The sequence below is a fragment of the Chiloscyllium plagiosum genome, chromosome 24, assembly GCF_004010195.1.
Source record: "Chiloscyllium plagiosum isolate BGI_BamShark_2017 chromosome 24, ASM401019v2, whole genome shotgun sequence".
NCBI classification, from domain to species: Eukaryota; Metazoa; Chordata; class Chondrichthyes; order Orectolobiformes; family Hemiscylliidae; genus Chiloscyllium; species Chiloscyllium plagiosum.
The window spans coordinates 41,633,962-41,647,515 of NC_057733.1; the positions used below are offsets into that span (position 1 = coordinate 41,633,962).

General features: G+C 42.1%; 1 protein-coding gene across 11 annotated transcripts in view; it reads right to left on the minus strand.

Annotated features, from left to right (window-relative positions):
• The window catches only part of LOC122562210 (inward rectifier potassium channel 16-like), a 130,383-nt gene extending 118,835 nt beyond the window's left edge, over positions 1–11,548 (minus strand). For 9 of the 11 annotated variants that reach the window (XM_043714904.1, XM_043714899.1, XM_043714905.1 and 6 more), the window contains exon 1: positions 11,373–11,531. The gene's annotated coding sequence lies outside the window, so the exon portion shown is untranslated. Of the gene's footprint in view, positions 1–6,524; positions 6,547–11,372 lie in introns of those variants that run through there. The other 2 variants (XR_006315265.1, XM_043714903.1) reach the window with 2 other exon arrangements.
• Between the last annotated feature and the right edge of the window lie 2,006 nt (positions 11,549–13,554).

A 13,554-nucleotide genomic window follows, 5' to 3' on the forward strand; every position in this document is an offset into this window, starting at 1 on the left:
GCGAGACACTGACCCCCAGCACAGAGAGCAGAGAGCGAGATCCTGACCCCACACAGAGGGCAGAGAGTGAGACACAGACCCCCATAGAGAGAGCAGACAGTGAGACACTGACCATACACACAGAGCAGAGAGTGAGACACTGAACCCCACACAGAGAGCAGACATTGAGACACAGATCCCACACAAACAGCAGTGAGACACAGACAACACAAGGTGGGACACTGATCACCACACAGAGCACAGAGAGTGAGACACTGATCTCCACACAGAGAGCAGACTGTGAGACACATACCCCCATACGGAAAGCAGACAGTGAGACACTGACCCCCACACAGATCAGACAGTAAGACACTGACCCCCACACAGAGAGCAGACAGTGAGACACTGACCCCCACACAGAGCAGACAGTGAGACACTGACCACCACACAGAGAGCAGACAGTGAGACACTGACCACACACAGAGAGCAGACATTGAGACACAGATCGCACACAGACAGCAGACAGTGAGAAACTGACCCCCACACAGACAGTACAAGGTGGGACACTGACCACCACACAGAGCACAGAGAGTGAGACACTGACCACCACACAGACAGCAGAGAGTGAAACTCTGACACGCACACAGAAAGCAGTGAGACACTGACCCCCACACAGAAAGCAGTGAGTGAGACTCTGACACCCACAGAGAGCAGACAGTGAGACACAGACCCCACACAGAGAGCAGAGAATGAGACTCTGACACTCACACTGAGAGCAGTGAGACACTGACCCCACACAGAGAGAGCATACAGTGAGACACCGACCCCCACACAGACAGCAGACAGTGAGACTCTGGTAGCCACCCAGAGATCAGACAGTGAGATACTGACCCCCACACACAGAGCAGACAGTGAAATACTGACCCCACACACAGACCAGAGTGTGAGACACTGACCCCACATAGAGAGCAGACAGTTAGATACTGACTACCATACAGGGAGCCAAAAGCGAGACAATGACCCCTACACAGAGAGCAGACAGTGAGACACAGATCCCACACAAACAGCAGACAGTGAGGCACTGACCCCCACACAGACAGCACAAGGTGGGACACTGACCACCACACAGAGCACAGAGAGTGAGACACTGACCCCCACACAGAGAGCAGAGAGTGAGACACTGACTCCCATACAGAGCAGACAGTGAGGCACTGACCCCCACACAGACAGCACAAGGTGGGACACTGACCACCACACAGAGCACAGAGAGTGAGACACTGACCCCCACACAGAGAGCAGAGAGTGAGACACTGACCCCCATACAGAGCAGACAGTGAGACACTGACCCCCACACAGACAGCACAAGGTGGGACACTGACCACCACACAGAGCACAGAGAGTGAGACACTGACCCCCACACAGAGAGCAGACAGTGAGACACTGACCCCCATACAGAGAGCAGACAATGAGACACTGACCCCCACACAGAGAGCAGACAGTGAGACACTGACCCCCATACAGAGAGCAGACAGTGAGACACTGACCTCCACACAGAGAGCAGAGAGTGAGACACTGACCCCCACGCAGACAGCAGACAGTGAGACACTGACCCCCATACAGAGCAGACAGTGAGACACTGACCCCCACGCAGACAGCAGACAATGAGACACTGACCCCCACACAGAGAGCAGACAGTGAGACACTGACCCCCACACAGACAGCAGACAGTGAGACACTGACCCCCATACAGAGCAGACAGTGAGACACTGACCACCACACAGAGAGCAGACAATGAGACACTGACCCCCACACAGACAGCAGACAGTGAGACACTGACCCCCACACAGACAGCAGAAAGTGAGACACTGACCTCCACACAGACAGCACAAGGTGGGACACTGACCCCCACACAGAGAGCAGACATTGAGACACAGATCCCACACAGACAGCAGACAGTGAGATACTGGCCCCCACACACAGAGCAGACAGTGAGAAACTGACCACCAGACAGGGAGCAAACATTGAGACACTGACCACCACACAGGGAGCCGAGAGCGAGACACTGGCCCCTATACAGAGAGCAGAGAGTGAGACACAGAGCCCCACAAAGAGAGCTGAGAATGAGACACAGACCTCCACACAGAGAGCAGAGAGAGAGATAAACACTGACCACCTCACAGAGAGCAAACTGTGAGATACTGACCCCGACACAGACAGCACACAGTGAGACACAGACCCCCACAAAGACAGCACACAGTGAGACACAGACCCCCACACAGACAGCAGAAAGTGAGGCACAGACCCTCATGCAGAGAGCAGAGAGGAAGACACTGACCCCCACGCAGAGAGCTGAGAGCGAGACACTGACCCCCAGCACAGAGAGCAGAGAGCAAGATCCTGACCCCACACAGAGGGCAGAGAGTGAGACACAGACCCCCATAGAGAGAGCAGACAGTGAGACACAGATCCCACACAAACAGCAGACAGTGAGACACAGACAGCACAAGGTAGGACACTGATCACCACACAGAGAGCCGAGAAAGAGAGAGAAAAATACTGACCACACACACAGAGCAAACTGTGAGATACTGACCCCGACACAAACAGCACACAGTGAGACATGAACCACACACAGACAGCAGAGAGTCAGACACTGACCCCATGCACGGAAAGCAGATAGTGAGATACTGACCCCCACACAGAGAGCAGACAGCGAGACACAGACCCCCACACAGAGAGCAGAAAGTGAGAAAGTGACCCCACACAGAGAGCAGAAAGTGAGAAAGTGACCCCACACAGAGAGCAGGCAGTGAGACACAGGCCCGCACACAGAGAACAGAGAGTGAGACACAGACCCTCACACAGACAGCAGAGAGAGAGACACTGACCACCACACAGAGAGCAGACAGTCAGACCCAGATGCAGTACTAAGTACAAACAGACCCAGCACAGAACCGAGATGTGCGGATGGTGTGTCCTGTGCACAGCCCAGAGAGCAGATAGTCAGATACAGACAGCCCAGAGAGCAGATAATCAGATACAGACAGCCCAGAGAGCAGATAGTCAGATACAGACCCAGCCCAGAAAGCAGATAGTCAGATACAGACAGCCCAGAGAGCAGATAGTCAGATACAGACAGAGCCCTGAGAGCAGGTGATCAGATACAGACCCAGCACAGAGAGCAGATAGTCAGATACAGACAGCCCAGAGAGCAGATAGTCAGATACAGACAGAGCCCTGAGAGCAGATAGTCAGATACAGACAGAGCCCTGAGAGCAGGTGGTCAGATACAGACCCAGCCCAGAGAGCAGGTGGTCAGATTCAGACAGCACAGAGAGCAGATAGTCAGATACAGACCTAGCACACAGAGCAGATAGTCAGATACGGACCTAGGATAGAGAGCAGGTGGTCAGATACAGACCCAGCACAGAGAGCAGGTGGTCAGATACAGACCCAGCCCAGAGAGCAGATAGTCAGATACAGACAGAGCCCTGAGAGCAGGTGGTCAGATACAGACCCAGAACAGAGAGCAGATAGTCAGATACAGACAGCCCAGAGAGCAGATAGTCAGAATACAGACCCAGCCCAGAGAGCAGATAGTCAGATACAGACAGCCCAGAGAGCAGATAGTCAGATACAGACCCAGCACAGAGAGCAGGTGGTCAGATACAGACCCAGCCCAGAGAGCAGATAGTCAGATAGAGACCCAGCACAGAGAGCAGGTGGTCAGATACAGACCCAGCCCAGAGAGCAGATAGTCAGATACAAACAGCCCAGAGAGCAGATAGTCAGATAGAGACCCAGCATAGAGAATAAATAGTCAGATACAGACCCAGCACAGAGAGCAGGCGGTCAGATACAGATCCAGCACAGAGAGCAGGCGGTCAGATACAGACAGAGCCAGAGAGCAGATAGTCAGATACAGACAGAGCCCTGAGAGCAGATGGTCAGATACAGACCCAGCCCAGAGAGCAGGTGGTCAGATACAGACAGCACAGAGAGCAGATAGTCAGATACAGACCTAGCACAGAGAGCAGATAGTCAGATACGGACCTAGGATAGAGAGCAGGTGGTCAGATACAGACCCAACACAGAGAGCAGGTGGTTAGATACAGACCCAGCCCAAAGAGCAGATAGTCAGATACAGACAGCCCAGAGAGCAGATAGTCAGATAGAGACCCAGCACAGAGAGTAAATAGTCAGATACAGACCCAGCACAGAGAGCAGGCGGTCAGATACAGATCCAGCACAGAGAGCAGGCGGTCAGATACAGACAGAGCCCAGAGAGCAGGTGGTCAGATACAAACAGAGCCCAGAGAGCAGATAGTCAGATACAGACAGAGCCCAGAGAGCAGATAGTCAGGTACAGACTGAGCCCAGAGAGCAGATAGTCAGGTACAGACCAAGCACAGAGAGAGGTGGTCAGATACAGACAGAGCCCAGAAAGCAGATAGTCAGATACAGACCTAGCACAGAGAGCAGATGGTCAGATACAGACCCAGCACAGAGAGGAAGTGGTCAGCTGCAGACAGAGCCCAGAAAGCAGATAGTCAGGTACAGACCAAGCACAGAGAGGAGATAGTCAGATACAAAGCCCAGAGGGCAGTTTGTGAGTGGCTTGTCACTTTTTCAGTCTTGAGATTAAAGAAATTGACTACATGAGTTTGAAACACAAAGGAAAATTACAACATAAAACAAAGCCAAATTAATGGAACATAAATGAAACAGTAATATTATCTATAAGATAGCCTTATTTTTCCACATATTGACACTATCTTTTCTCCCTTACCTCCCATTTAAGGAGCTGAATGGCCTCTTGCTTCCAAATCTTTCTTGAACTCAATGAACTCAAATCTTGACTTTTCTATCCCCTGATATCCATCAAAAATCCACAATCTATTTGTTTCATTGTTTCTGGCCATATTATCGTAATTAATGTAATGAACTTTATCACATCATTCATTCTATAACTATAATCAACCTGAATAATTTGGGAATGGATTTGTTTAGGGAATAAAGCCAACGTTATTGCTGTGTATAGGGAGTCAGTAACATTATGTACACACAACGAGGCCACAGGTTTGCTCCCTGGTGTTCTAATAGTGGATGAAACTTCTGTTTATTAGATGATCGTAAAATGGGGAAGTATTTTTCCTTATACTTTATAACTATGTTAAGTCTGTTAATAAAAATGCTTCTCAGGAAAGATTGGTGTTTAAACTTAGTGCCAGTTTTACTAAGTTGTTTGAATAGGTCATGTGGAGAGGTCTCATTACAAGTTTTTTCCTCCTAAAACAAGCTTCTCTAAATATTCCTAATACCATTCACGTAAATGTAGCTGTTTAGGTAGTTAATTTTTAACATAACCTGCAGTTGCTGCTGTTTTAACCTTTACCCTTCTAGATGGTTCACTCTCATTGGTTCCACGTAAGTGAACAGCATCTTTGCCACAGAATTAAATTTGTTTATTTGGTTTTGAAATATTAATATTGCAACAAATCTAAAACCATACTACCACTCCCTAAGACTCATGGCCAGTCACTTTTAAACTTGTGATGTTTTATTTGAAATCGATATTCATTTCAGGGAATGGGCCACAGATTCCCAGCTACTTATCGTCAAGTATTTCAGAATGAAATAGGAGCCTTCCACAAATATGAAATGAACAATCAACATTTCCTAAGTCCCTGTGCTGAGTGTTTTTCCTTATTTTAAAATTGCAATTGGTTGGTTATCCCATTTCAGAGGGATACCCTATGTTTAAGAGGCTTGGACACCCTACAGTAGACACATCAAAGTACAAGAGAAATGAGAGGTGAGCTTATTGAAATATACAACATTCTTAGAGAACTTCACAGGGCTGAGGTGGAAAGGTTTTCCCTTGTAGGAAAGTCAAGAATGCTGGGTGGTACGGTGGCTCAGTGGTCAGCACTGCTGCACCGGGGACCCAGGTTTGATTCCAGCCTCGGGAAACTGTCTGTGTGGAGTTTGCGTATTCTCCCTGTGTCTGTATAGGTTTTCTCTGGGTGCTCTGGTTTCCTCCCACAGTCCAAAGTTGTGCAGATTAGAGTGGATTGGCCGTGTCCGTGGTGATCAGGGATGCATAGGTTAGGTGCATTCATCAGGGGTAAATGTGGAGTAATAAGATAGGGAAATGGGTTTGAGTGGGATACTCCAAAGGATCGGTGTGGACTTGTTGGGCTGAAGGGCCTGTTTCCACACTGTAGGGATTCTATGATGGCATTATCTCAGAATAAGGAGTGACCAATTTTACACAGAGAGGAGGAGGAATTTCTACTCTGATGGTGGTGAGTCTGAGAGTTCTTTAATGCAGAGTGTTGTTGAGGTGGTTTCAACGATTTAAGACTGAGATAGATCAATTTTTAATCAGTAAGGGAATCAAGGGTTATGAGGTCAAAAGAAGAAAGTGGAATTAAGGATTATCAGATCAGTCACGATCTCATTGAGTCTCAGAGCAGACTTGATGGGATGAATGACCTTGTCTTGCTCTTACATCTTATTGTCTTATAGAAAATAACACCTACCTTTTAGGATTCTCAGCAGCATAATTTCCCACCATCGCAACTTGCCCACCAGTCGTTAATTACTTCAATCCAGTTCCAGTAGGTGGGACATGTTATATGTTCATATTCATGACACCAGACTCTTGAAGCAACTGTTATACTTGGAACTTGGTCCCAGGAAAACAGCAGAAATGTTTTGGGATGTCTTCAAAGCATCCTGAGGAGGTCAAACATCTCTACCGATTCATAGGATCCCCATGTTGGTGACTGATCAAAATGGAGAAATCTCATTTGAAAAGGGTTGGAACAAACGGGGGAGCGCTTCAGGTGAAGGTAAGATTTCAGAGGCAGTGCAAAAACTGAGAAAGAACTCATCTAACCAACCCTTCTAGCACCACCTTCCCCACATATGGCAGTCTGTAGATCCCACAATGGGCTTATCATTCATCTCAGAACCTATCAAATTGTCATCTTCTATCCCAAAGAGGTGCATAAGAGGGGAAAAGAGTTTTGAAGGGAACAATACATTGCATGGTTATAAACGGGCTTCTGGTGTTTACAGGCGAAAGTGGGTACTGCAGATGCTGGAGATTAGAATCAAGATTAGAGTGGTGCTGGAAAAGCACAAGGCATCAGGCAGCATCCAAGGAGCAGGAAAATCGATGTTTCAGACAAAAGCCCTTCATCAGGAATCCCAAAAGATGACATTTGATTTTCAGGACACTGTTCAGTGATTCGTTTAAAAGTTGTTTCTGCCCAGATTCAAACCATAAATAATAAACATGCTACCCTTTAAGTTTTGGATGTGCATTTCAGAAACTAAATGTCGGTTCGCACAAAAAAATCTCCCCATATCATTTCAACTGCAAAATCTAATTTGTCTTTAAGATTCCAAAATATCATGTTTTTATTGAGTCAGTGTGAGTGAGGAAGCCAAATAGATTACACTGAATCATAGTGTACCCTTCAATTAAATAACAAAATAGACAGGAAAAGAAGCAAAAACATCGAGAGTTAAACCAAGATGCCTCCTTGTTATAAATACTGAATGCTCTGCTAATACAACCAGTGTGCTCAAAGTTTTACAGTAAAACCAAAAATGTTTGAGAAAGGTTCATTACTCTGGCCGTAACATTATGCTTTTGTAGATTTCCTCGTGGAGAAAAAGACAGTCCTCTTTCGTACAGACGAATAGCCGACAAATACTTCAGCAGGATCTCACAGAGCTGGAACAAAGTGGGGCTGGGACAAGGTCAACAAGGTAAAGTAAGGCATTCTCAATGCAAGAATGAAGGTCACATAGGAAATCAAAATTAAGTCTAAGTACAAAACAATGCCATTAAAAAGAAAGCCTAGAAATTGGTTGATGTAATTTTACATGAAGTATAAGTGTGGTAGACACGTATATATTCTGTTACAGAAGAATGCTAGCTGTCATGTGTACATACAAAAAAAATGACAAGAATAGTAATTTGCGCCTGAACTACAGGGGACCAACATTTGTTTGAAGTTTAATTAATGCACTGCACTGTTGCAAATGACAAGAAGAATTTTAACAGGTGGTGGAATTAACCAAGGGAAGCAACTTATTTTCCTGGAATCAAGAACAGTGAGACTAATGGGCAAGAAATTCTATTTAGCATTAGGGTTAATAAGGTTGGTCGCATACACAGACCAAGTAATATTTGCCATTGTATTCATACTTAGTATTTATCAGTTTTCATAAGACACTCAGGTATACAGTGATCTGAAACAAAATACTGTATGTATGGCATGCCTGAGATAGTTCTGCACTTGTCATTAACAATTATCCATTCATTGATATATCAACTACTAGAATGTCACCTTATTCTAACGATTCCTTTCAAAAGATACAGCACCATATCTTCAAACTGAAGTGTAAAGGCGAAAAGTATAGATTTATTTACAAAGGAATTGATGACATAACTGATAACAAAAAGCTGATAGTAAAAACTCAAACAAGGATAAAGTCAATGCAGAAAATGCTAAAATATCCTTTTTGTGAGCCTATTCCTTATGCTACCCAATAAGCAAGTGGGTACTTGGAAGTAATAATCCTTCATTGACTTTAATGTTGTAAAGAGATGTTTAGTTGAAAAATTACCAATCCACAGAGTTCAGATCAAAAAATCTAATGCTGAATATTCAGGGCTGTATTTTAATAAGATTCAAAATCATTTAAGGTATAACCTTGCTTCTGAGTACTGAAGGTAATCAGAAAATAATAAAGCAGAACACAACTCGTTGGGAAAGCTGTTAATTTTAAAATATAATTGCCTTCCTGCAAGCAACTCATTTTAATGATTAACTAATTTAATGTACTTAATTCCCAGCCTGTTAACCGACATAACAAGCAGCTAATTCTTGCAATTTGCTTGGAACAGTTGCACAAATAAAGAAAAATGTATATCAGAGCCCCTGACGGCCCTCAAGAGTGGACTGAATGAATTCCTTGATACTGTTTCGAAGGAGAGCAGGAAAGGTCTCCTTGATGTCCTCGCTAATAGTTATCCCTTAAACAATGGGCTATTTAGTTGCTATAACATTGCTATTCTGCATAAAATTGACTGCTGCTTTCTTTATATTACCACTGTCACTACATTTTTAAAGTACTGCACTGATTTTAAAACAGTTTGGGACATCCTACTAAGGTCACAAAAGTGTTAAATGAATGAAAGTCTTCCTTTGCACTTTTTTTTTCTAAATTGTTAAGTCAATATCTGACACTGAACATTTCTGGTCTGGGAGAAGCTTTGTTACTTTCAGTGTTGACCTTCTGATCACTTGCACAGGGACAAACAGCTAGTTTATAATCAACTGTTCAGTAATACATACAGAATCGGACATACTCAGTTCCGATTTCATAATCAGCTCAGTCCATGCTACAAATGAGTCCAGCATTTCACTTAATTTTAAATGTAATTAAATTATTTGCAAAGCTGAGAGATCATTTGAACAATAACAATAGTACTGAACTTTGAAAGAGATATAAGTTCTCTGGAATTTTCAATACAAGCTCTGTCTTGCTACTGCAATCTCCAAGAAAATTAGTAAAGTTACCTCATCTTTTAGTTAAGCTTGCTAATCAGATCAATGTAAGACAGTTTCCGGCACATTTGTTACATATCAGGCTTTGAGCTAATCACCGTGATCTTTTGGGATGTGAATAAAGTTATTCAGATATGACTGACAAATGATAATTGCTAGATAAACATTGTCAGCTTTTGTTTTTACATGGCAGGATTTGTCAACAAAATAACTATTTGATGTTTGCCACAAAATTAGCAAATTATCAACAGGAACAATGGAACATGAAATTGTGGAGGAGTACAAGGTTTCAGTTAATTGTACATATATGGGACAGTTACTATGAATACTTTCTAACAGCCACATATCATGTCATGCAACCTAAAAGCTTTTCCATCTAAAAATGAATTATGTGATCAGGGATGAAGGCAGCCAGACCAATTCTGCTGGCATATTTACCTTTGACGTGAGTTGGGGTGCTTTCAACAATGGATTTTTCTCATGCCTTTTGTTAAGAATGTGCTGTTGATATCAACCTACATTCTATGAAATGTATAAATCATATAACAGGTCCATTAGCGGAGGTGAAGAGTGTAGATGAAATCAGAGACTTAGAAACATAGAAACAGAAATTGGCCATTAGCGCGAGAAAATTCCAAATATTTGCCATCTTTTGAGTGAAAGTGTACCTGAATGCTTGATATCTAATTTTAAGATGTTCTCTTGCCCTCAATCCTGACCCCACTTCCACACCCAACATAAAATATTTCGAAATCTGATAGTTGTCCTTTTTATTTTCTAATTAAAAATGATCAATAAGATTTCTCAAGTACCTTATTTGCTCTTCTTATTAATTAATTGTTAAATGATCCGAGGATTTCATCTTATTATAATCTCTAAAATTGTTGCTTTCCTTTTGGTATTTCAGCAAGTTACATTTTAAATTTAAAGTTAAAGAATACATCTTGCCTCAGAAATACGTTTTAAAGTCAGTATGGTATTATCTGATTAAACTTGTGCATGTACGATATTCTCAGTTGTATATACCTGCATCAAAAAACAGGGAAATCGACGCGACAGACAACCAGTAAGACAAGCACCTACACAAAGAATTCACAAAATGTTAATATTGTCCAACTAGATACTATTTACTAATTCAGTATCTGAGACTGCTGTGTCTAGATTATTGTTGTTGATAAATATGGATGCTAAGACCGCTCATTCACTGAAATGTGAAGGCAAATTGGTCACTCTTCAATTAGTATAATGAACCATTCCTCAGACTCTAACACTTACATTTTATGATTTGAACCAGCACAATTTGTCCACAAATCTCATACCTATAGCTCTGAGATAGTCACCTTGTTACCTCAAATTTACTTCTCGGCTTTAACTTGAGTATCAGGTTTACTGCATGCCTGTAATTATGTGGTATAAAATGTGAAGTGGAATTGGATTTCATATGAACTATGGTTATAGAGAGAAAACTCAAACCTCATGTTGAAAGTTGTGAAATGGACTGATGATCAAAACAAAACGATATATTTTGTTGAGGTAACTCATGTACCATAAAACTCAAACATTAAAATTTCACTTAATTTAAAGTCACTAATGTTAGTGCTTATCACTACATCATTGATAGTTGAAATAATCTCCCATTTATACACTTAATAAAAAAGGTTCTGGAAACAACGTTATGTATTTAGTTTTTTTTAGTCACATGTAACCGTTTACTTGAGTCTCAGTTTACTGCTCTTGGTTACCTAACTTGTTAACATAAATAGTTAACAAAACAAGTGAGTGAGTGAAATGTGTTCTTACCTCTAAAGCAGTTCTCTCTTTAGATTTGAGAATAATTGTGAGGAGTCACTGAATTGGTGTTGCTTACATAAATGCCCTGGTGGAACAGTACACCTGGTGAGTTGTTGTCACAGTTCTGTAAGGAATCGTGCACTTTGTAGATCATTATGAAAATAAGACCGAGGAACAGCATTTAGGTTAAACATTGACACTTCCCTAAGGAGGCTGTCCCTCAAATCTTGGCCAGGGAGTTCTGCTTGATTAATTATTGTGAGCTTGCATTGCGTAAATACATTGTTTAGTTCGGGATTTAAAAAAAATATAGTCAATGAAAGCATGCAACTCTTGTTTCAGTGTAGAATTTCAAGTACTTGCGATATCAGGATATACAAGTTGCATAAATATTTGCTGATAACAATCTGCTGCAGTCAATTGAAGATAAGCATCTAGTCAAGACATTGATTTTTGAGAATTGAAGACAAAAACTTGATGCATTTATGCATTTGCCAGGTTGTCCAAAAAAGCTTTTGATGCAATCCAATTAATTCTCAGATGAGTTGGATGATTGTACGTATTATTAAACTATTAATGACGTGCAACTTGAATCTCATCAAAAGCTATTGTGCGTTCATTGGAACTGTACAAAGCCGTGGAAACTACTGATAACAGATTGGAAGGTTTTCTACAGTGAAACCCTGGGAAAATTCAGCCTGTTTTTTGCAATGAAAGGTGACTCTGAAAGGAAAATAATCCTATTAAAAAGATCAGAACACTTCCAAACTCCTTAAAGTGCTAAATGCCCTTCTCATTTATGATAAGAATGCTTCGTTTCCTATCAAAGATAATGTGTGAAATATTGATTAATAATGTAAACAACATGTGTCTGCAATATTAGTCATCAGTTACAGATTTATTTTCCAAGGACATGCCAAGTTAGGTAATAATTATACATAGGGAAAGATTTGGATTAATTTATCACCTTTAATGACAACAGCCAATAAAACATATTTAAAGTGTTGTCATCCTTGTAATATAAGAAACAAAGCAGCATGTTTGCACACAGCAAACTTTCACAGATAGTCCCACTCCAGGTCTTTCAATTCCAGTGCAGTATTAAGGAAATTCCACACTGTTGAAGGTGCAATTTTAAAAAAAAATCATTCATGATATGTTTGTGTGAATATGAAGATGTGCTTTTATTACCCACTCCAGAGGTGAGCTACCTTCATGCACTACAAGCATGGCCACAAAGCTGTTAGGTAGGGAGCCTCCAGATGCTGACCCAATGATGATGGAGTGCATCAGGCAATCATATGTTTATGGCCCAGGCATTAGAGTGAGCTGGACCTCTTGTTACTCCTTGTTAATAGTTCATTAATAAATTAATGAAACTCTATTAGCTATTTTCTGACCCAAGAAATAAAAGTCACCCAAAGCTATTAATATTGGAGGGGAGGGGTGTAAGCATTTTTTGATTTGGCATGGAGGCGAGAAATTTCCAGAAACAGAGTTCTTCGTATCACCACAACTACAACTGTAATTGTAGCCTAATCTAACCTCCTCTCTCCTGTAAATAAACCTAAACTCTGGGAAGTACGAACACGTGAAGCAAGAACAAAAGGCAAAATATATGAAAACGTTTGTGCTTGCTTTCCATCCACCAATCCTTTTTGAAGTGCTTTCTCTCCTAAGTTTCATTGGTATCATCTGTGAAATGAGGCAAAGGGATGAGATGGCAATGCGACAGCAGAAGCAGAGTAGTAACTCATGCTCATTTACCTGCCGACTGATTTGTGAAATTGAATCAATGCAAACAGGCTGTTATATAAACCAACCAGGAAATTTCAAACAACTTCTGATGAGCCCAATACCTATTTTAAAATGAAGCATCAGACATGGCCTACTAGTTCAACATTAGACTTGCAAATTTGCATTTACTGTTCATATGCTATTAGTTCACAGTAGGAACAGTACAAAGGTTAAGCATGTGATCTTGCTTCCACCTTTGGATACTGAACTAGAAGTCAGCTGTGAGTCACAAGGCTTATGTCTGAATATTTAATGTGATTACCCACAAAAAGTGTAATCAACACAAGCATTGAATTGCTAGTGTTCTGCCATTAACATTTCACAATGCTGGACAATGACAGATGTGAATGTCAATGTCATTTTTAATGGTGGGTTTCCATAGAGTCATCAAACA